The sequence below is a fragment of the Solanum dulcamara genome, chromosome 6 (genome assembly GCF_947179165.1).
Source record: "Solanum dulcamara chromosome 6, daSolDulc1.2, whole genome shotgun sequence".
NCBI classification, from domain to species: Eukaryota; Viridiplantae; Streptophyta; class Magnoliopsida; order Solanales; family Solanaceae; genus Solanum; species Solanum dulcamara.
The window spans coordinates 11,773,549-11,800,522 of NC_077242.1; the positions used below are offsets into that span (position 1 = coordinate 11,773,549).

The 26,974-nt window shown below is 36.7% G+C and overlaps 2 long non-coding RNA genes and 1 pseudogene across 5 annotated transcripts; 2 read left to right on the top strand and 1 right to left on the bottom strand.

Moving 5' to 3' along the window:
* Positions 1-1,815: 1,815 nt before the first annotated feature.
* Positions 1,816-20,470, top strand: LOC129892287 (transcriptional adapter ADA2-like; annotated as a pseudogene).
* A 1,067-nt stretch (positions 20,471-21,537) lies between these two features.
* Positions 21,538-22,379, top strand: LOC129891979 (uncharacterized). Its single transcript, XR_008767250.1, has 2 exons — positions 21,538-21,863; positions 21,935-22,379. It is a non-coding gene; the product is annotated as an uncharacterized LOC129891979 (long non-coding RNA).
* Positions 22,380-22,629: 250 nt separating this feature from the next.
* Positions 22,630-26,883, bottom strand: LOC129891978 (uncharacterized). Of its 4 annotated transcripts, XR_008767249.1 has the most exons (6): positions 26,804-26,883; positions 26,505-26,621; positions 24,699-24,880; positions 23,969-24,313; positions 23,792-23,869; positions 22,630-23,418 (listed from the first exon to the last, which is right to left on the bottom strand). It is a non-coding gene; the product is annotated as an uncharacterized LOC129891978 (long non-coding RNA). The 4 variants fall into 4 exon arrangements; XR_008767248.1 differs by lacking the exons at positions 26,505-26,621; positions 26,804-26,883 and adding an exon at positions 24,990-26,498 and having other exon boundaries at positions 23,969-24,296; XR_008767246.1 differs by lacking the exons at positions 26,505-26,621; positions 26,804-26,883 and adding an exon at positions 24,990-26,498.
* Between the last annotated feature and the right edge of the window lie 91 nt (positions 26,884-26,974).

Below are 26,974 nucleotides of genomic sequence, written 5' to 3' on the forward strand. Positions count from 1 at the left end.
AGTGTTATTGATTTATTGTGTTTGCTTATTAGTTAGTGTGTGTTGTCTATATTCGACATTTATTGTTCTGTCTACAAATTTTTGGGTGCTTGGCCCAAGAATTTGTTCAACCCAAGATCTGCTACCCGCACAACTCAAAAATCGTTGTGAACATCATCTTGGAAATCAGGTTTATTTCAACTAGAGTTGGTACCTCCGGTTCCCATATCTTTCCCTATTTATACCTTACTCATACAATTGTAGCTACATTTTGCTAACTTTAAACCTTCGAATAATTTATTAGTTCATACACGTTTTCGTGGCTTTGGATAGTGATGGTAGACTAGGGTCATGTTCTCACTCAGGGACGGAGACGGGGACGGGGACGGGGACGAGGATTAGGAGGGGTAAGTGGGTTAAATGAGCATCTAGAATGAGAATAGGCTCTTGGAACATTGGGACATTGACGGGAAAATCCATAGAGCTAGTTAATATCCTAAAGAAGAAAAAGATTAATATAGCGTGTGTACAAGAGACCAAATGGGTAGGTTCTAATGCTAAGGAGGTAGACGGGTATAAGCTTTGGTTCTCTGATAGATCGAAGAATAGGAATGAGGTAGGCATTTTAGTAGACATTAACTTAAGGAATCGGGTGGTGGAGGTTAGGAGATCCAATGATAGGATGATGTCGATTAAGGTGGTCGTTGAAGGGAACACGTTGAACATTATTAGCGCTTATGCGCCGCAAGCAGGCTTAAACGAGGAGGATAAGAGGCATTTTTGGAAGGATTTGGACGAGTTTGTGGGAGGCATACCATCTACTGAGAAGCTTTTCATGGGAGGGGATTTCAATGGGCACATCGGGTCTACTTCGGGAGGGTATGATGATGTGCATGGAGGCTTCGGCTTCGGGGTCAGAAATGGAGGAAGAGTCTCATTGTTGGATTTTGCAAGAGCTTTTGGGTTGGTGATAGCCAATTCGAGTTTCCCTAAAAAGGAGGATCACTTGATAACCTTCTGGAGTGCGGTGGCTAAGACCCAGATAGACTTTTTACTCCTTAGGAAGGATGGTAAAGGTCTGTGCAAAGACTGTAAGGTCATTCCGATCGACAACCATACGTCCCGACATAAGCTCTTGGTGATGGATTTAGGGATCAAGATGACGAGAAAGAAGAGGATCGGGAATGACCGACCTAGGATTAGATGGGAGAGTTTGACCACGACTAGCGCCCTGGAGATGGGGGAGAAATTGAAGGATATGAGGGCCTAGGATAGTAGTGGGGATGCGAACACTATGTGGGATAGGACGGCTAGTTGTATTAGGGTTGTAGCAAGGGAAGTGTTGGGAGTCTCGACAGATAGCCGTGGCCGGCACCGAGGGGACTGGTGGTGGAATGGAGAAGTGCAAGGGAAGGTGGAAGCGAAGAAGATAGCGTATGCGAAGCTGATAAAAAGCAAGGATGAGGTGGAGAAGTGGACGAATAGGGAACTTTATAAGATAGCGAGGAAGGAGGCAAAGTCGGCGGTTTCGACAGCAAAAACGACAGCTTTTGAACGCCTTTATGCTGAACTAGAAGAAAAAAGGCGGGGATAGGAAATTGTTCAAGCTAGCCAGGATGCGGGAGCAAAGGGCACGCGATGTGGATCAAGTGAAGTGCATTAAGGACGAACATGGAAAAGTATTGGTAGAAGAGACCCTCATTAAACAGAGATGGCAGTCGTACTTCCATAAGCTCTTGAACGAAGAAAGAGACAGAGAGATTATGTTGGGAGATTTGGAACACACAGGGATGCTTCGCGTTGGTGAGTATTAGTATAAAATGGCTTAATAGTTTATTCCTCAAATCGAGGAAGCCGCACTTGTGTCTTTGCAGCAGTTTCAAATTCGAAGCTCCAATTCGGAAAAGATGGGTCCTTCTCGGGCTGTTCATCAATCCACCGATGATGATCCAACCCAGAGGTCAGTTAAGCTATTCGATGCTTACTACATTTCATTAACAATTTTTTTTTTACTTTATTCGTGATTTTTTTATTGTTTCCAAGTGTTTGGGTTCTGCACATATATATATACTTTTTGTTGTTGTTGTTGTTAATTTAGAGTTGAAAACACTGATGGGGTTGCTTTAATTAGTTGAAATTCAGCAGTTGCGGATGAATTAAGGGGTATGGGAGAAAGTTATATGTGAAAAAGGTATAAAAGGAGTATGAATTAAGGGGAAGCATAATTATTTAGGTATTTTCAAATATTTGAAGGGTAAAATATAAATTTACCCTAGTTCAGCTTTTTCGCGCGATGTTTGAACTTTCAAGTTATAGCCTTAGAAAGCAACACCATTATTTATTGTAAGAGTATAAATTAAGGAAAAAAATTAAGGAAGAAAGTGAATCTTGTTAGATTATACAAGAGAAGAGTTGGAGATCTGTTATGTTGTGCAACGAGAAAAGAATGCTCCCAGGCACATCCCACGACATTTCTCTCTTCTAATTTCTAGGATTGTAGAGCACCTTTTCCAGTGAATACTTCATCGGAATCTATTCCTTTCTCTTCTATCCCCTTAGCTAACACAATCTGTGCTAGCTTCATAACCACCTTTTCTATCTTCGTGTTTCCTAGGCGTCTTTCTCGGACACGGGGGAAAACATAATTTATTTTAATGCGGGATTTAAGTCTTTTGACATCACCAAGTGGAACTCAGATGGCTCAACATGGTATGAATGGGTTGAGAGGAGTTGGAATATGATGGGATGCGTATCCACGATCAAGAAAATCATGGACTGGATCTGTCATACCCTCAAAGAGGCTTTTAAAGACAAGAGGAATATTTTCAGGAGATGGAAAACTAAAGATTCGAGCACAAAATATTTCAAAACTAAAAAATTTAATGCTCAAGGCAAATATATGAGCATTTCGGCTTTAAATGGAGATGGGAGATTGGCATTAATTATTCCTCAAGCAACCATTAATGTAGGGTGGCTGGACATTGAATTTAAGATAGGTGAGGTTCACTCAATCAACCTCTTACCCGGATAAAATAGAATCTCACAGACTCACGAAAGCCAGTTACCCCTATGCCAAAGTAGTTAAAGAGAGTAAATGGCAAACAAAAAGCCTTTGAGAGGGTGATGTTAGCAGCAAAGCAAGGAGTATTAACATTATTGACTCTCACGAAGCTAAGGATGATGGTTTACTTAGGAGATGTATACTGGCACTTTGACAAGGAGAGTTTTGAAAGACTAACTTTGGTAGCTGTAAGAAGGTGGACCACAACAAATTGGTAATATATATGTGTATATATATATATTTATATATATATATATATATATGTATATATATATATGTTAGATCTGCATCATAACAGTGCTATATACAAATACAAAAACCCAACCATGCTTAGGACTACTGCTTCACAAGGAACCTATCATATGAACTACTGATTTAGTCTTCTCTAAATAGTTTTATTTACACCAAAATAAAACAAAAGAATACTATTCATCTTGGCTTTCTACACAAAGTTGATTTTGTCTTCAAAAATTCTATAGTTCCCCTCCTTCCAAATTGTCCACCATATATAAGCTGGGACAAGTTTCCACCACTTCTTTTGTCTCACTGCACCACCATTATAGTTCCAGCACTTCAATAACTCACAACTTGTTGTTGGCATAGACCATCTTAGTCCGACCAAGTAAAAAAAAGCTGCCACAGCTGTCCAGTTAGAGACCTTCCTGTAGTTTTGGTACTTGTTTCGTCATAACAGAAGAGGAAAGGGAGAAGATGCAAGACAAGTTTCATGAACAAGAGGTTTTGAGATATCTGAAGTTGTGAGCTACAGACGAAGCTCCAGGGTCAGATTGCATCCAACAGTAGTGGAGTCTTACCCTGATGTTAATTTGTGCATGAATGGTCGATGACATCACGCTTGAGACGAGCTTCTAGACATCTCCATGGATGCCCGATGCAATTTGAAGCTTCGGTTCTTTTTCTATTTAGTTTTCATTTCCTATTTGAGACTTTCCTTTTGTGTTTTATTTCTTTTGGATTTGGCCACTTTTGGGCCTGATCCGTGTATATAGTTGTTGATCTCTTTTTTAATAAATGGGCACCTTTGCCCCACTTTTAAATTAAAAAAAGTATTGAAGACTGAAAAAGCATGAGTTATGGAAGCTTTTCATAATTTCCACAACATCAAAATCTTTGAGAGAAGCTTTCATGCAATTTTCATAGCCTTAATTCCTAAGAATAAAGGTGCCAATGAATTGAGAGATTTCAGGCCTATCTGTTTGGTAGGTAGTGTTTATAAGTTGTTTGCAAGGGTACTACCAGAGCGATTAAAAGGGGTGGTAGCTAAACTTGTGGATTCTCAACAAATGACTTTCATAAAAGGAAGACAAACCATGCATGCTGTCTTGGTGGTCAATAAAGCCGTTCACTCTAGGATCATACTTAAAAAACCTGGAGTCCTTTGCAAACTTGATATTGCAAAGGTATATGATCATTTCAGCTGGAATTTCCTACTGAGTATGCTTCAAAGGATGGGTTTTGGTTCTAAATGAATTAATTAGATCAAACATTGCATTTCAACTGTGACTTTTTTTGTCCTTATCAATGGTTCCCCTACTGGATTTGTCGGAGCTCATATATGTCTTAGACAAGATGTAACACCCTCCAAAATTTTTCCCTAAGATTCAGACCTTTCTTGTATACGTGTAGAGTCAAACTCATTTATTGTGAAGCATATGCATAAGTTAGGATGAGTTTCTAAGTAACTAAAGAGTGTTAGAGGTGATGTGGGGTCATGAGGGACCCTTAGACCCAAGCAAAGTCCAAAAGATTCGTCGTGGCTAAGTTTTAGGATGAGCTCGTATAAGGGGTCGACTTCTAACGACCCTATCTTTTGAAAGACGACAATCTGGGTGGCCCACGACCTATTAAATTAAAGGTCATCGAATCTTCTTTCCAACGCCACCAAGAATGTAATTGTTGGAGTTCGGAGTCAAAAGATATGACGATCCTAAGACGAACTAGCACGGCAGGAATTTCAGGCCTGGGATGCAACTGCTGGAAATCTGGGCTTGGCGCCGCAGTGGTGCGATGCGCTCCTATCGCGCCAAGAACAAGCCTCAGTAGTTTGGTCCCTGGCGCGGTGCGCCACTACGAGGTGTGCAGGGTTTTCAAGCCTATTTTCCAAAACCCAGAAAACTTGGGCTTGGCGCTGTAAGGGCGCGACGTGCCACTATCGCGCCAGGAACAAGCCTCAGTAGTTTGATCCTTGGTGCGATGCGCCACTAAAAGATGTGCAGGTTTTTAGCCTATTCGACTTGGCGCTGTAGTGTCGCGACGTGCCACTATCGCGCCAAGGGTATTTTTGGCCTATTTTCCAGATTTTTGAAGAAAGGTCAATTTGGGAATTGTCCAAATTATATATGTATCAGCCTTAACACGTTTTGGGACCATTTTCAATCCCTCACTCTCTCTCTAAAAGCCCTAGAAAATTTTCCTCTCCTCTTCTTCTTCTCCAAATCCTTCTCCAACAAGATTTGCCTCCAAGAGCTTCAAGACTTCAAGTTGCCATTGAAGACCCAACAACAAGGTTTCTTCAAGAATCTATTCTAAGGTATGTAAGGCTATACAAAGCATGGGTTGAGTCCACCCATGTGCCCTATACTTTCTTTGAGGTTAAATGTCCATAAAAATAGAGTTTCTTGATAGGTTTATGTTCAAATGAGTCTTGCCTTCTATTTGTTTGATTCTTATTATGTTGATGTTGTTGAGCTAAGAAATCCCTAAAATCTTCATGTTAGCATGAGTTGATGGAGATGGGTTGTTAATATGCTTTGTTGATTTCCTTAATCATGTGATTATGTTGAATATGTCAATTTCCTTAAATGTGTTATTCCTCTTGAATTGTTGGTTTAAAATTCTTAGAGTTGTGATGAGTCCTAAGGAGGTGACAAATGAGGAGAGGAATGGTTTGTTATGTTGTGGGATGTTATAAATGCATATCTAATTTAGGCTTAATTGAGTTGATTGGAGGATAGAATTGACGAGTGGACAAGGTCCTAAATGAGACTTGCCATTATGACTCGATTGAGTTGAATTGAGGATAGAGTTGATGAGTCAGCAAGGTTCTAAATGAAACTAGCCGTGAAGGCTTGTTTGAGATGATTGGATAGAGTCTTATGAGCATGGAGTCATGGAAGGAGTATCGAGCACCGAAGCAGGTAAGAGTATAGTCCATACTCGAACCGCAGAAACTACGTCGCCAACGTAGGTAGGGATGGAACTGTTAGAGTCGGATGCTTCCCGTGAGATTGAACCGTTAAAGTCGGATGTTTCCCATTTTATTGTCCTTAAATGGTAGGACTTGACTAATGATGGAATCTATAATTAGGGAGGCGTTCATGCCCTGACAAGGTATGGACGGACGTGGCAACAACGTCTGATTGTTGTACTATCACTGGATCATAAGTGATGGTTGTCGGATAAGAGAAACTCCCATTTAGGTCTTGATAGTACTCCGAGTCGGTTGAGTTGAGTGGCATATGATTTGGTCCCGTCTGAACCATTTCTTGTTAGACTTAGGACACTTGAGTGAGTTGTTACTTATTAATGAGTTGAGATTTCCGAGTTGGTTGATCCTTTTCTGACGTTGTTTTATTTGGCCATTTTACATACTCGTACATTCCACGTACTGACGCCATTTGGCCTGCATTGTTTCATGATGCAGAGACAGGTACCAGAGATCATCAACCGGCGCACCGTTGAAGATCTACACACATCCAGCTACTTGGTGAGCCCTCCTAGTTTCTGGAGGATGCCAGACTTTCTTTACCGTTTTGTTGGCTTTCTTTATCTTGCTTGTTGGTAGCCATGAGCTTGTCATTGGCACCTCCTAGATGTTTATAGAGGCTTCATAGACCAGAGTGTGGAAGGTTGGATTGTTATATTGAATAGTTTTTATTATACTTGTTTTGATGAGTTGATAGTGTTTGGCCTTCGGCCCTTATAATATGAATAGTGTGCTTATGATCGAGTCCTCCAATGAGTGAATGTGATTGAATGAAAGTGTGACTGGACCAGGTACCCTCCCGGGGCGTGACACAAGATGACCCATGTCTCCCTTTCTGTTTATTTGGCTATGGAAGGTCTTAGCAATATGATTAAGACAAACACTCGTGGTTGGATAAAAGGCTTTGAGTTAGGCACGAATGGCAATAGCAGTCTGGAAATCACTTATCTGCAATACACTGACGACACCCTAATCTTCTGTGATGCTAATGGGGAGCAACTAAATGCTATTAGGAGCTAAATCAAAGTCAAAGGTGATCTGGAACAGTGTTATAGAAAAATGTGAAAAGAAGCTAACTAGATGGAAGTCACTTACATGTCTTTGTGTGGTAGACTCACTCTTATTAACCTAGTGTTAGATGCACTTCCAACATACATGATGCCATTGTTCCCAATATTGATAGGGGTTATCAACAAACTTGATAAAATTAGGTCATTTTTATGGAAAGGAAACAAGAAAAAGAGAGGTTTTTACTTGGTTAAGTAGTACCTTTATCACTACCAAAAAACGAGGACTGGGTATAAGAAATCTGGAATTTCAAAAGAAAGCTCATAAAATGAGGTGGTTATAGAGATTCACTGAAGAAAATCAACATCTTTGGGGAAGAGTATTGCAACGTATAGGAGGAAGATAAATGGAGGACCAAAGAAGTAAACACACCTTATAGAGTTAGCATCTGGAGTAGCAACTGGCGTGGGAGTGGTAGTTTATAGGAGAATTTTCCTGATTTATTTGGTTTAGTACTTCATCAACACAAGACTACTGCAGAACTTAAAACAGACCAATGATGAGATCTTATCTTTAGAAGATTGTTCAAGGATTGGGAGATTCAGAGGGTAAGATAGTTTTACCAGGTGTAGGAACTCTTCAGTGGCCTACGGGGGTTCTAATAGTTTAAGGTGGTTGGGACATGGCTGTGGCTCTTTTAGGGTGGGTAGTGCCTATAAGTTACTAAATCAGACCAACCAACAGGTTGTGAATTGGTTATGGAAGCACATTTGGAAGATTAAAATTCTATATAAAGTTTCTTGTTTTGCCCTGCTTCTGGCTAGAGAGGTTGTTCTTACTAAGAGAATCTGACAAAAAGAAAGTTCGCCTTATGCTCAAGATGTTTTCTTTGTGGTGAGATAGCAGAGACAGTTAATCATCTATTTCTACATTGCAAAATCACAGAACGACTCTGGAGAATGTTCAACAACCTTAGGGGAATATCTTGGATAATGCCTGGAAGGATTATTGACGTTCTACGTAGTTAGGAGGAAGGAGGTTCTCAGGCAATAGACACGGATAGATGGAGAATTGTTCCAACAAGCATTTTGTGGACAATTGGGAAAGAAAGAAATTCCAGATGTTTTGATAATGTGAAAAATTCTTTGCAGAAGATAAAGTTGAATTGTCTTTTGCTTCTGTGTTTTTGGGGTAAACAGACCTACTCAGAAGATTCTGCTGATATAATTGATGTTCTGAGTAGCATTTAAGATGGTTGTTTTTGTATACCTGAAGCACTTTTGTAAATATGGTTTCAGGACTATCTATGTAATGTTTTGTCTATTAATACACACAAGTTACCCTTTAAAAAAAGAAGAAGAAGGAGAAGAGAAGAGTTGGAGATACAATGAAAAACGAGCGAAGATTCAAGAGTCCTAATTTGAATTTGTTCGATCAATCACTTATGATAGAGCATTATTGAATAGTAGTAATATTTAGGGGTGTCAAATAAGCTGGTTGAGTTGAATTTAGGCGGATTAAAGTGGGATGAGTTAATAAATGAGTAGGTTATTATTACTTGGGCTGGGATGAGTTGTGCTAAAAAGTTACCCATTCAGTGACTTTGGCACTGGACGTTCCCAAAATGGGGACTATCGGGTAAATTCAATATAATAGACGCCTGTTGGCATTTCAAATGAATTCTGAGTTCAATCCATCCTGTTTAACAGAAAGACGGATATTCCTTCATCTTGTTCTATTTTTCTGGTTGAGTCGGATGAATCGAGGGTTCCAAACCTTCCAAAAGTCTTGACCTTTGTTATTTTGAGGTCATATCTAGTATTCAGAGTTTGCCTCGATTTGGTACCGCTCTCGCGGCCGGATTCAGAGTTCATTCTCGTTTGATGTCTACTCAATTGAAACGTTGGGAAAGACTGTTCATAACCCGAACTCACCTAGTTCTTACTAAGTTTTAATTTCTTTGTTTATTCTTTTACAATTCGTTAAGTACCTAATTAATTTTTTTTCTTATTATGATTATATATAACATATCAAATCAAAAAATGTCTCTTTAAACATATTTTGACAAAGTTTCTCATAGGGTCAATTTAGGTTGAAATGTATTAGGCTAAAATGAGCTGAGCTAATAAATGAGCAACTCAATGTCCCACCCTAACTTTGGCAGGTTAGGGTTTCATGAGCTAGTTTTGTCATTGCAGTACAATTATATACTGATTATATTAGGAGAAAAGAGATGTTGAGTTGCAAGTTTTGATCTGGAATACAAAGGAAGGCGATCTAAAAAAAAGAGAAGAGAATACGATGGAAGAAGGTGAATTTTTTTCTTAATCTCTGTAATGTGAGAAGTATCTTACTAAAACTACATAGGATGTATCAACTCAACAGAAGAATCAAGTATAAATTTCCTCATATCTAGATGAGTCGAATAGAAAGCTCCTTGATCGATAATGTAATTTCTATGAGGACTTTTTGGATTTCCTTCCATTTTTGGTTGGTTTTGTGATCTAAAAGCGTATATTAACTGCTATTGGAACTGCGTGTTCTTGAGATGATAGTCTCGTGATTTGCTTGCCAATGCGATCATAGTTGTTAGAACAGAGGAATTTAATGAGATAGACATGCCTTTTTCAACTTGAATTAGTGTTATTAACATCTCATGGTTTTATGTGTAAAAAGTTAAGCTAGCTACAGTGAATTCCCTTTTTTTATTTTCTGTTCTCCTTTTCTTCTCCTGCAGCCCTGCTTTAGTTAACACCTTCTTTAGGGCTTTTTATTAAAGAGCAGCAATGGTGAAGCTATTACTCAGAGATAGATCCTTACCTTTTGATCTCGAACATTAATTTTCACGACTTCATAGACAAAGTATGTATTTTCTTGCATTATATATCCTGTATGGATATTGCAACCAAGGGTGTAGCCTAGTGTTTAATGAAGTGGGTTGAGAACCACAAGGTCTGAGGTTCAAATCTCAATGGAGTTAAAAAAAAGCACAACATTGGTGGACAGAGTTACCTAGGACTTGTGCTAGTGGCGCGCAAGCTGCCCAGACACCATGGTTATAAAATAAAATGAAGTTTTGTATGGATATGTGTCTGTAAACATAGTTCCATATTTATCATTGCTTCATGTGGAACTATATCAAATTTGATTCCATTATTTATTGGCCTGATCTGGTAACTTATATTTTCCTTGTCCCTTTAATTCTTTGGTAGGTCTAAGAGAAAAAAGGCAGCACCAAATGTGGAGAATTTTGATACTGCAGCGACTGGTATGATGTTTTACATGGGGTAATTGCACCCTTGGGAATGAAAATCATTTACAAGAAGCAGGATCCCTGCAATGCTATTTTCCCTTGAGATCTCCCCTCAGTTTAAAGAAACCCCTTTTTATATTCTCACGGGAAGTTCTGCTACATCTTGTACGACACAACATTTTCATTCATGGGGACTCCCCTTTTTGTCTTTCCAATATAACTTTTTACTTTATTTTTCTCTCAAAGATCAAGATTCAACATATGACCAAACATGTTTCTCCTATAAACGTTAAATTATTTTAGTTTTAACTCTTTATCATAAATAAATAAGACTATTTAACTTATCTCCTCTCATATATGCTACAGAGTCAGATTGCACATGAAGAGGAAGTACATAATTCTTTATTCATCACAGCTTGTACCATGTTGGTGGAACAAAAATCTATTTTTACCTTCTATTTCTTGTTTCATATTTCTTAATCTTGTTCATGGCGAAACAGAAAAAAGAATAATTTATGAGTCTCATTGTATGTGTGCTCCTACGACATGGACATGCATTATAACTACTCCAACTTCTGGAACTTTGTTATTTATGTCTGGTGTTCTACTCAGATGCTAATCCTGAAAGTTTTCCTGTTTTAAATTGAACCTTATAATTTCTCTTGTTTCTGTTTATGAAGGCCAAATATTGACTTAAGGGAAAAAGGCTTTGTACCATTGCAATTATTGCAATAAAGACTTATCTGGAAGGATTCGAATCAAATGTGTTGTCTGCGCGGACTTTGATCTTTGTGTGGAATGCTTTTCTGTTGGAGCAGAAGTTCAGCCTCACAAAAGCAATCATCTGTACAGGGTTATGGTTAGTGACTTCATCTAATTGAAAGTATGAAAGTATGGTAACTGTAGTGTAGTTTGACTATTTTATCCCTTATTAATTCCTTATTCTTTATCTATTTACGTGCATCTTAGTTCTAGAATAACTTATGCTAAGGGCAAAGTTGGAAAACAATTAATTCTCTCTTGATGGTTTATTTGAAAACTATTTTGGAACAAGTATTTTTAATATACATGACAATTGAAAAGGAACGGAGGGAGTAGCTTGTATGGTCAAACTTCTAAAATTAGCTTATTTTAAAAAATGTTTGTTTCAAAACTACTTTAAAAAAAGTACTTTTGTGAGAAGCTATTTGTGTTAGCCAATCCATTTGAGAAACACTTTTAAGTAGCAGTTAGTGTTTGACCAAAGTTTTAAATAGCGTTCCTAAGTGTATTTTCTCAAAAGTGTTTTTTTAAAATTACTTTTGGAAGGAAACCTTTTTTCAGCTTCTCAAAAACAACTTTTTCTCGTACTCAAAATCACTTTTTATTCCTCTGAAAGCTTGGCCAAACCACTCAACTTTGAAAAAAGTTTTTTTTTTAGAAATCACTTTTTTCCATGGAGAATCTTGGCCAAACAGTCTACTAGTTACCTATAGTGAAGCTAAGTTGGATTCATAATGAGACGCAGAGGCAGATCTAGAATTTCTAGAACATTGGTGCACCACTAATGAAAGGAGAAAAAAGAATGTCGTAAGTGGGAATTGATCTGTATTCCTTCAAATAAATAACGTAGCATTCAACCAAGTGCACCATCCAACCGTTTTGGAGCATGGATGCTAGCAAACAATATTAGATCAATTATAGGAAATATGTACATAAGATGCCTAATTTGAGGAGAGACCATGGGTTCATGTGAACCACAATCCCTAATGAGATGGAAGATAATAGATAGAAATGATTATGCTCTTGAAAGAAGGTTGTTCTAATTGCAATGATGAGATGCTTATGTGTGGGAGATGATTTTCACGTGATTCAAGTAAGTTGGAGGCTCATGTTGATATTTGATACTATATCTAGAGAGGTAGAATTGAAGTTCACGCCTTTTTATGTGGATGCTAGGCAATAGAGAATGGGATGTTTACTTTGTTGAACTTGTCAAACATAAAATTGGGGACAGGGTTTTTATGCAGCTGTTACTCATGAGTGAATTATAATTATGCTTAATTACAAATGATGGGAATAATAGGTGGTCGTATGTACAATGGATATTCACTTCCCATCTTAGCTGATCAATGATCTAATAAAGCATTTTTCTCATATGTTTACATTTGAGGGAGGAGTTCTGGCTCTGTTATGCTGTTTACTTTGTTTAGTTATGTTCTCTCCCTTTTTATAAGCTCTCACTTTTTATAGATATATATGTCTGGGATATGTCTTCATGGTTTTCTTCTATGAACAGGATAACCTGTCATTTCCTCTCATATGTGCTGACTGGACTGCAGATGAGGAAATGTTACTTCTAGAGGTAGTCTTCCATCTTTTTGCTTGTGCTTAAATATTTCAATCATCACTTATTTCTCTACTCTATTGTTTGTTAACAAGTTCTCTTAAATATATCCTAGCGATCTTGATCTTATTCATAATTCTGGGAGGATTGAAGTTCTGTTGGCTTTAGTTTATCGCCTGTCCTCTTTTTCTTTTGCAGGGTCTGGAAATGTACGGATTGGCAAACTGGGCTGAGGTTGCCGAACATGTTGGAACAAAGAGTAAATTGCAGTGTATTGACCACTATAAGTCCACATATATTAGTTCTCCTTGTTTTCCGCTTCCGGTGAGTAATCTGCCTAACAGCCTAACACAGTACAGCATTACATCAAGTGCTTTATTATGAAAAGCTGAATCGGCACACTATATTTCTCTAGGACATGTCTCACGTTACGGGAAAGAACAGAGAGGAACTTCTTGCCATGGCCAAGGATCAAGGTGACTGAAGAGCTTTTCTTTATCGTATTTTCAATTTATTTTTTTAAATGTCTTAAGCTTAATCTCTGATTTGGGATGGTTTTGCCTCAGTTTTTACTGTGTTCACTTCATAACACAATCAAGCTATGCTCTTCCCAACCTCACGTGGGACAGGCCGGCGTTTACTTCAATTGGCTGGTTTGGCCATTAGTCGAGAAATTGATCTGTATTGGGTTATAAACAGAATTTTGGCATGTCTTTCTGGGACCCCTGCATTTTCCTTTTTCATTGGATCAATAAAAATTATGTAGCAGACCAAAATCATTTGTATCCCACGCTCTTCAAAAGGGATCAAAAGAAAAACATAAAAGGGTAATAGCCAGAAATGTCTGGTTTCCGCTTTCTTTCATAGGCCTGTCTGCTCATGCTTCGTTAGTAGTTAAAAGATATCATCATTTGATAATTGAGTAATAATGGTGTCGGAAGAAGTACAAGCATATCCACCATGTTGAAGTGTGTGAGTATCACATCTAAAAGATTAAGTTATTAGAGAAAGCACACTTTTATTTCATTAACTATGTATTCAACAATGCCCCCATGTGTAGGCATTATTCATTAAGCCTGATTCTTTTTCATAGGCCAAACATGTGGAAATTCTTTTTTATAATGGGTGGTAGTGAGACTCAAATTCAGGATCTCCGCCTTCTTTGATGACTGATGTTAGAATATGAATAGAAACAAAAATAATATATACAATCCTAATTAGAATTGGAATAGTATATAGAATCCTACTTGGAAAAGGATTGTAAAAGTGTCCTAGTTGGAAAAGGAGTCTAATGTAGTGTCTATAAAGAGGATGTCAATGTAATAACGTAGATACAAAAATTCAATAATATTCTTCTCCAATATTTCTCACATGTTATCAGAGCCTCTACAATCTTGGTAGAGAATCAAAGAGTTTTCCCTGCCGGCGGGCGACTATTACACATATATGCTATGGTATCAGAGCCTCTACGATCTTGGTAGAGAATCAAAGAGTTTTCCCTGCCGGCGGGTGGCTATTACACATATATGCTGCCCGTCTGGCGAATGATTATGTTAACAAAACTAAGACCAATGATATATGCATGAACCCCATATTCAGAGGATGAAAACTTAGTCAGACAGGTCATCGTGTGTCAATTTTTGGTGACTTTCTAGGATTGTTTTGTGTCAACCCCATATCCATCAGTGTTTGTATAGCACCATGCCATCTTTTCGGTGACTACTTTTTATATGTAATTTGTGTAGCACCGTGTCATCTTTCTGATAACTACTTTTACATATTTAATTTTTGTAGCACCGTGCCATCTTTTTGATGACGAATCTCTCATATCTAATTTGCGTAGCGTTGTGCATCTTTCCAGTGACTACTTTCTCATATCCGATTTGCGTAGCACCATACATCTCTCCGAACTCTTCTCATAGCTAATTTGCGTAGTACCGTGGATTTTACCGAACTACTTTCTCATAGCTGAGTTGCATTGCACTGTGTGTCTTTTCGGTGGCTCCCCAGATTTGATTTGCATAGTTTCATGCATCTTTTCGGTGACTCAAATCTGATTTGCATAGGTCGTGCCATCATTCTGACCCAACCCATATAATTCTCTTTCTCAGTAGGGTCATGCCATCATTTCGACCCTATCCATATAATTTTACTTCTCAGATTGTGACCACTTTCAACCATCAAATCTAGTAATTCGGTGCAAGAGCATGTTCTGACCAGTTTTACTGTGAATTTCTTGTTTGAGATCTACTCATCTCTTGATTTCGAGACGATCCACATATTTTGTACTTAGATTTCGAGCACTTTCTAGTGACCATTGCATTGTTTTCGACAGATTTGGGTTTTCCCGCAGTGTTTTTTCTTGTTTTAGATTTACTTTTGCCAAAAAAAAGAAAAAAAAGTAGGTATACTCAGATATTTGGACTGGATTACAGTGATTATTTCTCTATCGTGGCTAAAGTAACATATGTCTGCCTTTTTCTATACATTATTGTCGTTCTCCATTGGCCTTTTAATTAGTTGGACATTAAGAATGTTTTTCTCCACGGTGATTCGAGGAAGAAGTCTATATGGAGCAACCACCTGATTTTATTGCTCGAGGGGAGTCTGGTAGCCTTGTATGTCGATTGTGTAAGTCACTTTATGATCGAAAACAATCTCCTCAAGCTTGGTTTGAGAAGTTCAACACTGTAATTGAGGAATTTATCGCTCTGTGTTTTTATTGACATTATGTATCAAATCTATTATTTCATGAGAAGACCAAGCACATTGAGATTGACTGTCGATTTTGTGAAGTCAAGTGATACAACTTGTAGATATCTCACCAAGCCCCTCATTGGTCCTCGTATTACTCACATTTGTAACAAGCTAGGTACATATGACTTGTATGCACCAGCTTGAGAGGATTTTAGAATAGGAATAGGAACAAGAATAATGTATACTAACAATCCTACTTAGAATAGGAATAGGAATATGAATAGTATATAGAATCCTACTTGGAAAAGGATTGTAATGTATTGTCTATAAATAGCGTGTCAATGTAGATAATCAAATTCAATAATATTCTTCTCCAATATTTCTCACAACTGATACCATGTTGAAGTGTGCGATCATCTCACCTAAAGCTATTAGGGAGAGCAGTTTTTTATTTAATTAACAATGTCATCAACATCCATTCTCATAATCATATTGTCTATTAGTCTAATTGAATGTTCATTCTTGTTAGGATGTGCTGCTCCCGGGGGAGTTATTGTTACAGAAGAGTCTCCATTCTCTGCAGGAATCAAGTATGCTCGGGTTTGTTCCAAATGAATGCAAGTGTCGTAGTCTTCTCTATTCTCATATGTTTGGAGATGTATTTTCAGGATGGAAGACCAACGGGAAGAAAATTCAGCTGGACTTGCCTCAGGTAGTTTAGCTTCTGGCACAAGTTGCTCCTTATAATTGACATAGAAATTCTTTTTCATAATGGATGGCGGTGATACTCGAACCCAACACCTTTGCCTGCTTGATACTATTTTGCAATGTATGATCATCTCATCTTAAAGTTTAATCTATTAGAGAGAGCACTCTCGTATTTAACTTATTTATATCTATAACAATTCCCTGCTCGGCTTCTAAAAAGAGACAACAAAATAGAACAAAAGTTTCCCCAGTGTCCTGCAAAGGGTATATATATATATGTGTGTGTGTGTGTGTGTAGATACAGAGAGGGAGAGAGGGAGAGATGGCAACAGAATTGAAGGCAATTATAGTGGTAACTGTGGGAAAAGTTATTATATCCTTCGGTTTGTGTTGGCATATGTTCACTTGTTTTCTCTATCATGTTCGATTTGGTTTCAGTTGGAGTTTCACCTTCTGGTACATTAGCAGGAGCTGGAAAGAGGACATCTAGCTTACTTCATAGTAAGGAGAATCATGATAGCATCAAAGTGGAAGGTATCAGTTGCTCTAGCATTAAATGACAGAAAATAGTGATGCTTACTGTTTGTGCAGCATTGCTTTATCTTCACTTTAGTAATCGGATATCCATGTACTAATTTTATAAAGTATTCTTGTCTGGTGATGCTGTTTATAAATATTTTGAAAACCAAATATGGCAAAGAATGTCTTGCAAGTGTATGCTTATTCCAAATTTCTACTCGAGTGTGTGTGTGTGTGGGGGGGGGGGGGGACCATGCCATTGCTGTAGTACTGAGTTTGATAACAGTAATGCTGATAATTCTCAACTACACTGTAATAATATAGCTGATGAAGTTTTTATTGATACTTCCTTTAGAGTATGCATGGTAACTTTTTGATCTGAGAGATAAATGCTAAGAGGCTTTTGTTATTGCTCTTTAGGTTGTCCTGCAGATAGGAGTGTCGGAGAGAAAAAGCCTAGGACATCGGTGGATGAGGGGCCTTCTATGACAGAATTAAGTGGTTATAATTCCAAGAGAGAGGAGTTTGAAATCGAATACGATAATGATGCTGAGCAGATGCTGGCTGATATGGAATTTAAAGAGACAGATAGCAATGCTGAACGTGAACTGACTTCGGGTATTGCGTATATACAATAAAAGGTATGTAATCCTCACCGAACTGTGTTGTTGTTGTTGTATGCAAAAAAACAGAACGTTAAATGCTATCTCTCTCAGTTACTCTTTTACTTTTTCCCCCCTCTTCCAAGTGCAAGAATCATTGCAGAAGAGAACTATGATTCTGCAAGTGTTAACTTTCTTGCCACATGTGAAAATTTTAATTGACTTCTGGACTTTAAGGTGGTTTTATTGAATGCAACATTCAACTGATGTATGCTGGTAGAGCCACCTATTTTGAGTTTTCTCGGGGATCTTTTGGATGAATAATGGACTTTATCCTACCTTGAGCCACCTAGCAATTTGTAAAATCTTAACTGTTCCTTTTTATGATGCATTTCTCAGCTTCTGTCTGAACGATAGATGCCATTCAATGCAAGTTTCTCCTGCCTGTATCCATTTTCAGTTGACTTCAGATTCAAGGTAGTTCAATACCATGTTGACATCCCACTGGGTCTGTTGTCTTCAATAAATATGTGGTTGATAATCTTCCCATGATTGTAGAGGGGAGTAATCCCAGTTAGTGCTTTTGGTACATCATTTTGTTGAACTATGTATTCATGAGAAAATGTAGCTATTGAAGACAATTATATAGTAGAGGTCAGCAATTGTGTATGCTAGTTGCTTTGATGCGCTAATGGCTCATGATACTCTTAATTTGTGTTTGTTTGTGCAAATCTTCAATCTGTTAATATTCTTCAGGCTTGATGAGAGGAAACGTAGGAAGGATTTTATTTTGGAAAGAAAACTACTTCATCCTGATCCTTTTGAGAAAGACCTCATCCCGGAGGAGAAGGACATATGCCGTCGCTACAGGGTGTTCATGCGTTTTAGTTCAAAAGAGGAGCATGATGATTTCCTTAGGACCATAATCAAGGAGCACCGGATGATAAAACGAATACGAGACCTTCAGGTTAAATGCAAAGTCTTTTAGAGTACCTCCAGAATGATAATCTTCTTCTCTAGATTCTTTGGAATCATTTCTGAATGATTATAATCCTTATACAAATATTGGAACATTATCAGCTTGTAATCATGTTTTGTTACACATAAAACTTTAGGTTTCAGTAATCATATACAGGGAATGTGTAAAACACAAACTCAATAATATGAAAAGAATTTAAAGTTTTTTTTTTTTTTAAATTCTAACACTAGAACTTATAATCGAAAGGTTTCTGTACTTGGTAAGCATTTCGTATAATAATTTTATAACGTATTTTCTCCTATTTTGTTACTATCATGTGTAAGTCTACATGCATGCTAACTAGTTTCCTTGACCATAGGTAGTGGTCCATTTTCTTTTGTTTTTATAACGGTGTTGTTTTACCAACTTGAACACACCTGAACTTTTATTCATCAAGTACCTGGCTACCTGCTCCTCCCACCAGCATAACTATTGGCAACTTTGGCGTCCAAAATTTTGGCAGATGGTATATTTTATGTATGGTGGTATTTGAACCCTGATCTCCTATGGTTTTCATCCCACTTAGTAAATAATTTGTTCACACCCAATTGGTGCTGTAGGTAGTTGCTGTTGCATGGGATACATTTCAGATTCTATATGCAAATAAAATATGGCAAAAAGACCAATAGATTGGGTCAAGCACATACCTCTGGCATATGTGACAAATTTAAACTCTGAAGTCTCGTCTATTAAGTTTTCAAGTTAGTGTTATTATTGAAATATTCAGTCCCTGCACCCAGGATGCCCGAGTAGCTGGTTGCCGAACTTTAGCTGAGGCAGAAAGATATGTTGAACAAAAGAGAACGCGGGAATCTGAAGAGAATGTACGTAGACTAAAGGAGAACTCCCAGAGTGGCCTAAGTGGCAAATATTTGCAAAGAGCAGGTCACTTTAAAGTGGAGCATGACAGCAGCCCCAGAGGAGTTGCTAGAGGTCCTGAAATGCTGGATTCTTGTTGCAAGGACTTATCATCAACCACCGCACCACATGGTGTTGGAAGTGCTGTAGACATTTGGGATGTCAGTGGCTTTTCAGGGGCTGAGTTGCTCTCAGAATCTGTAAGAATCTTTTGTTTCTGCTGTCACATATTGTTGCTTTTTCCACAATCTTCTTTGCGAGCATTAACCATGCGACTGATATCATCTGACTTTGTACATACACCAGAATGGGTATTGATGTGGCAATTCTAACAGTATTGATGCCCCAGAAAAGCAACAATTTTTTGAACTTTTTGTTATTAGTGTATGGCTGTATCCTTTTAATCTTAAGCTGCATTTGTGACAATTGCAAATGCAGGAAAAAAAGCTTTGTGATGAGATGAGAATCCTGCCGACTCATTATCTAAACATGCAGCAAACCATTTCTATGGGGATCTTTAGTGGCAACATCACCAAAAAATCTGATGCGCATGGTCTATTCAATGTTGATCCGAATAAGGTGGACAAGGTGTATGAAATGCTTGTTAAAAAGGGCCTGGCTCAAGCATAATGGCACTACTTTATAGGTTCAAGCATGATTTTACTTATTTTCTACCAAAAGTGGCAATGATGTAAAATGTCTGGCCTGTTTGCTTGAATTCTTCCAAGACTATCTAAACTGTTACGTTAGAATGAAGGTTGCTCAAGGCACGGCTGTTCAAAGTTATCACATGTAACGTGAAGAAAAGCCATGCAGTGGATATCCTTTATAATGATAACCCATTGTAGATGTGAGGTTCGTAATACAAGCTTTTCACAGTGTTCCAATAACATTGCAATTATTATGGCTTGGTAAGTTATCTGTTCGAAAGAAAGAGTGCAATGGAGACGTATGCTGTTGTGTGAGGCTTGTGTATACATGAGGTTAATTCATCAAATTAGACTAAGATTAATTTGCTAGTTAAATGCTAGTTTTGAAAAATATTTCCGTTGTAATTCTTTATCCTCATTACAGGGAAGTCGGATTGGGTATCTATGTTATGTTGTTGGATCGAGTATATATTTTATGTTGTTGGATTGAGTATCTATTTTATGTTGTGTTCGTTGCATTCTCTAACCGTGGTGTTTGCATGGACATAACAATTATTCCATTCACTAATAATCTTGGAGATCTGTCAAACTTTCTCCATTTTGTGGTTCTAGACTTCTTGTACCACGATAGAATCACTCCTTTGAGTACTGTTATATATATATATATATATATATACTAGACTAGATGTAGGAGTTTGTGCTAGTACGCCTTCAATATATGTTATTTCTTTATCTCAATTTATGTGACATAGAATTTGGAGAATCAACCATATTTTAATATGAATTTAGATATTTTAAGTTGTTAATTGTCAAAAAATATATATTACTCCTTTGTTCTCAATTTATGTGGCAGAAATAGAATTTCAAGAGTCCATCAAATCTTTTATATATTTTAAAAATATTTTAGGTTGTTAATTATGGAGATTTATAGTACTTTTTACGTTGTTTCCAAATAATACATGTTACTTTCTCTATCCCAACTTGTTCCTTCTTATTGTTTCATTTACGTGATTATATTTGATTGAATACGATAATTAGAAATAATTTTAGAATTTATAGTTTTAAACATGTCATGACATTTGTGTAGATTTTTGTAGCTATAAGATTATGTCATTAAATATTAAATAGAACTTTTTTAAAATTTTGATGAACCAACTATGTGGTTAGGGGCTAATTGGGAGACAAGGATAGATACAAACAAGAGTATAGAAGATGAGAGGCTGTGTATGAATGCTAAGAGAAGTATTCTCAAGAGAAAATACGATGTTTATCGAAGGACAAAATCGATGGACTTTCAATGTTTATAAAAGATTATTGTGAAGACGTGAATAAGTCGATGGTTTATAGCCTGTTGATAATATTCATCTTGGAAGGCAAAAACCAACAAACTCTATCCGTTAATACCAAGAGAATTCATTGGCAAGAAAATTTTAAAAAACTATGATTTTTTCTGACAACTCGATAAAAAAAAAAGAATATATGTAAATAAAATTAATGTGTCAGTCATGTATACCATATATGAGTAACTATAGATTACAACTCAAAAGAAACGACTATTGTCTAGATAACCTTTATAGCAAATTAAAATAGTCAACTGAGACAGGCGTGAGGACACAGTATAAAGTAAAATTAGTCTTTAGCTATTTATTCTCTTCCAATGTAAAAAGAAACCCATTATCAATGTCCCTTCTTTCTCTTTTCTAATTTTAAGCCCTAAATCCCCAAATTTCTGCCATTGTCAATCTCACATCTTCATCTTTTCTTTGCTTTTTCTGTTGAATTCTTCACCAGCCGTCTTCTCCATCCATCTTTTCTAATAATTTGACGCCATGTCCCAAAATTCAATGAATATCAAGGAAGTCGATATATGTAATTACGGTGATTATTATCGTCTGAAACTTCGAGGACTCCATTGAATCCAAGGCGTAGATTTTTTGGATGCAAAGCTTCAAAAGTTGGTAAGTATTCGAAAAGTTAATATAAATTTTTGTCTGCTATTTTTTATTTATTACTGTTATATGATTTGTAGGAAAATGATGGATGTGGCTATTTTAGATGGATTGATCCGTCGCCTGAAAGTGCTGAGTGTCGTGCTCAATGAATAAATTCAAAAATAGTGAAAATTCGATTGATCGACTAAAGAAAAAATTGAAAGAGCTTGAAGAAGAAAGGGATTCTTTGAAATTGAAACTGAATGATTATGAAGAGAAGATGATGGTAGTTAATCAGAAACTCAAGAAAGTTAAACTACAAAGAAATCGGGCAAATGCCTAATTCAACAGACTTGTGCTTGTTCTTATTTGTCCTCTAACTATAAAATGGTTCTTTAATATAGTGTAATCTTGTAGTAGTTTAAAGTGTATGACCAGTGTAGGTGTATGTTGAATTAGCTGGTTATGTTTTGTATGAAATTGAAATCTTGAATGTGAATTGATTGGCCTTGTTTTGTATCAAACTGAAAGGTTGAATATGAATTGATTGGCCTTGTTTTGTATCAAATTCAAAGCTTGAATGTGAACTTATTGGCCTTGTTTTGTATCAAATTGATATGCAATAGTGTGTTTAGAAGGTTAGCTTGAGGAAAATGGTGTCTTGCATAAACACACTATTGCATATATGGCATAAACACACTATTGCATATATCTCAAATACAGCTGCATTTATGTCAAAATTTAGCTAAAAATCACAGCTGAAACAAAAGGCACTGCTGTCTTAACACATTGCTTGAAGAAAGGAAGGACATTGCTGCCTTAACACACTGCTCCTTTAACACAAATTATTCAAATACACTGTTGCATATATTTCAAAATTAAGTTCAAAACCACAGATACAACAAATCATAAAGGCATTGCATTCTTAAACACAAGTTGTTCAAAATACCTGACACTAGTTGTTCAGAAATACATAACATAAGTTGTTCAAAAATAAACTAAAGTAAGAGTAAATTGTTCAACGACCCTTTTTAGCATCCCTTTAACATAGCCCAAAATCTTAATAGCTTTCCGGATGAACTACTTCTTGGAGGTTCCAACCGATAAAGAAGATTTGTTTTTGTTGTTTTCTCTCATTTGTTGCAACTGTGAGGTGCTAACTGCATCTTTTCCATTCCATTTTAGATGGTTTAAAACCAATATCTATAATGATTGGTGAAACACTCTTCAAATTTATTGGCCTATGTAGAACCCTCTCACTTGATGTACCAGGTTGTAATAGAGGAAATTCTAAGACAATAGACAAAGTACTTATATCTTCTATAAGAACATACGGCCATAAATGAGCATACATTAAGCACTTGAGTCCCAGTTATAGGATTAGAGTAGACACCAAAATCAGTTATAGGCCTTTTGTTTCCTCCAGTAACAGCAGCAAATAAGGCAGAGCTTTATGGTCTCTTGTGACTAGAAGAATCATCTCTCTCACTAACAAATGGGGCACCTCTTGCATTAGCTTTTTTTCTCTCCAATCCTCTTCCTAACCCAACTTGCATATTTTTTTGAGGAGCTCTTGGTACAGCTGCTGTGTCACCATAAACAGAGCTTGGTTAACTTGATTGTGGATTTGCATATGTTATGTTGGAAGTAGATTGTGAAGGACATCCCAGTTTAGACTATATAACATAAATAAAGATATATGAATGAATAACTGTACAATAAAAGACAGCTAAATATAAATAAATATGTCTTGCTCCTCTTTGAGTGTCTTTTGGTGGAGCTGTGGTGTCACCATAAACAGAACTTGATTGAAAAGTTTGTGTATTTGCATATGTGGTGCTAGAAGTAAAGTGTGAAGGACCTCCTCTTTTAGACTATACAACATAAATACGAAGATATGAATGAATAATATGTACAATAATTGAAAGATAATGAATATGTTAATCTAATCTTACTTCTGTTTGAGTATCTTTTGGTGGAGCTGTGGTGTCACCATAGATAGAACTTGGCTGAGAAGTGCTCCCCTTGCCTTACTATATAATACAAAAAATTATATACAAATTATAATAGGATGTATAAACTTTAGGTAATTTACAAAAGTGAACGGGTTTTGTGAATGAATATATGCTTACTATTGCTGTACAGACAGATCTGTTATGGCCCAATTTCTTGCATATGAAACAGGTCATCTTCACTCTTTTTTTTGAAATTTTATCAATTTTTTTGGCTCATCTTTTCTCTTTCTTCTGTTCTTTCTATATCTGCCTGGCTTTTTTCTTGATTTTGGAGGCTCTATTGATGGATTTGTAGTGTTAGGCCACATCTTCATATTAGGAATAGGTTGGATGATATGGTTGTAAGCCTTGAGAAATGTTTCTTTTCTATACCAGTGCTTTACATGTTGATCAGGATCTTGATTCAAGTAATAATAAGCACAAACAGCATGAGGGCCAGGAATACCTATCAACATCCACAACCTACAGTCACAATATTTCTTGCCTAAGTGAACAACAAATGAATATCCCCCCTCACTAATTTCAAAACCATTCACCCCATTCCATTGAACTTTACACTTATTAGAATACTCCTTGTTATCTTTCAGTATTGTCCTTGTCATTTGTGCAATGTCTGTTATCCATGTTTCAGCAAACTTGATCATGTCTATATGTCTATTCATCATTTTATTCCTAATTTCCTCTAACATGATAATAATTGATTTATGTCTAGCAGCTAAGATCCAATAATTAAAAGTCTCACACATGTTGTTTTCTACAACATCACATTTGGAGTGAGTTTGAAAAAATGCCCTAGACCAAGTAATGGGATCATAATGCAACAAGTCCTTTGTTATTTCCTTCTTACCTAGTTTAGACATGGCATGAACTCTCTCTAAACTTGACTTCAAAGCTGCACTTTGAGCATTTCCAGAATTATTTTCTTCTTTCTTCTCCTTTCCAATTCACATGCCACTTACTCCATATATGTCTAGCACACATCCTTTGCTCAACATTTGGTAACAACTCCATCAAGACATGAACAGGTCCCTACAAAAATATGTATAGTATAAGATAATTAAAATAGTAAAGTTGAAACTGAAACTAAAAAATAAGAAGTTGTATCTCAAATTAAAAAATAAGAAGTTGTAGACAGTACCTTTTGCATGCCTGACATTACAGTCAAACCTTCACCAGTTCTTAAATTCAGATTAGCAATCAAATACCTTATGAACCAACTTCAACTATGTTTTATTTCTGTATCCACAACTGCCTAAGCAACGGAATACATTTGATTGTTCACATTCTTTTCAACAACAACTAATAACTCACCTTTATAAGCTCCTTTGAGAAAACAACCATCAAAACCAATTATATTCCTACACCCCTCCAACCATCCTTGCTTAAATGCATGAAAGAACACATAAAAATAAACAAAAGGTTCTTTTTCAGTTTCCTTATCAATTTTTACCCAATAAGAGCTTTCAGGATTGATTTGCTTGATCATGTCTGCATAGTCATATAATCTTGCAAATTTCATATTCCAATCACCCATATTTTTCTTCATGATCTTCTGTTTAGCCCTGTAACACACAGTCTTACCAGCATAAAGACCCAACTAATTTCTTACCAAATCTTGAATTTCCCAGATTCTTATATATGGTTGAGAAACAATTCTATCCTTAAATTTTTTAGCTATCAACTTTGAATTACACAACTTGTTCTTGTTTAATGGAATACACTTGTGAACAAGATGATAGTGCTTTACAATGAAATCACCTGAATCCCTGTCAATAGAAGCATATAACAGCCACTTACACTTGTATTTTTTGCACTTTACCCTCACTCTATGCCTTTCATTAGGTCTCAACTTTAACTGCCTCCTATACTCTACAACATAATCTGAAATTGCCTTCCTAAACTGATTTGCACCCTCAAAGACCATCCCAAGCTCAAATATTGACACCTCACAATCTTCACCATATCTTACTTTTTTGCTTCTCCTTCTAGAAGGTAGATCTACTCCCCTAACAGCGTCCATTTCAAGTTGTTCCTCACTATCATCACTCCAACAGTCAGAGCTATCAAGATATTCCTCATCTCCACCTAATTTTCCTGCATATTTGTTAGTTTTATCTTTTCCAATATCATCAAAACCCCTATCAACACCATCGGCCTCTCCAACTGGTATTTCTTCAGGTTCAACAGCCTTTTTTTCCAGTTTTTTATTTCTTCTTTCTTGTCTAAAAACTCTCAACTCCTCATCAACATCTGAGCCATCTTCTGGAGGTATATCTCCTAGATCTGAATCACTACTCCAGAAATCTGATAACTCACAATCTACATCAACATCTTCTAGGTTACTAGAATCAACATCATTCTCTTCACCTAGGTTAACAACCTCACCAACACCAATACTATCATTAGTTAGATAGTCAGCTGGTCCCTCAGTATCAACTACTGGTTCGTTCAATACATGACAAACAAATATACTTCAAAAGTGTCCTCATGTTTTAAGTCTTTAATAAGGTATAGTAGATGTTGGTCAGATTTAATTTGGTCGAATTCTTTAGTCACTAAATCTCGGTAATAAAACCCTCCAACAGTTGCATATCCCAATTCTTTAGTATAATATAATAGTTCCAATATGAAAAAGTGATCCTTATCTATATACCTGAGGGCTGGCTCACAAATTCCAACATAAGTAGGGACAGGAGAAATCTGAGATAAGCTTCCACCATGGTAAATTTTTGTAAATATGATCTCCGCCATGGTTAATTGTTAGGGAACCCTGTAAAATATCAAACAAAGCAATTAAAGTAACAGAATATATTGATTTACCATGGTGGTAAATAGTGTGAAAGAGATGGAATATTCTAGATTTTAAAAAGCCTAACCCTAGATTTTAAAAACCCTTAAATTCAAGAATGATTACACAAAATTAAGTTAAGAATATTCACAATCCTAACTTACACGAAGAAGATTCTTGAAGATGATGCGTTTCTTCTTGCCTTGCTTGAATTGAATCGTCGCGAGAGAGAAATCGTTAAAGATAACGATTTAGGGCTTTTTCCCATTTAATCTCTACGTGTTAGCCTCAATACACGTAGGATACACATGGGATAAGTTGAATGGACAACTTAT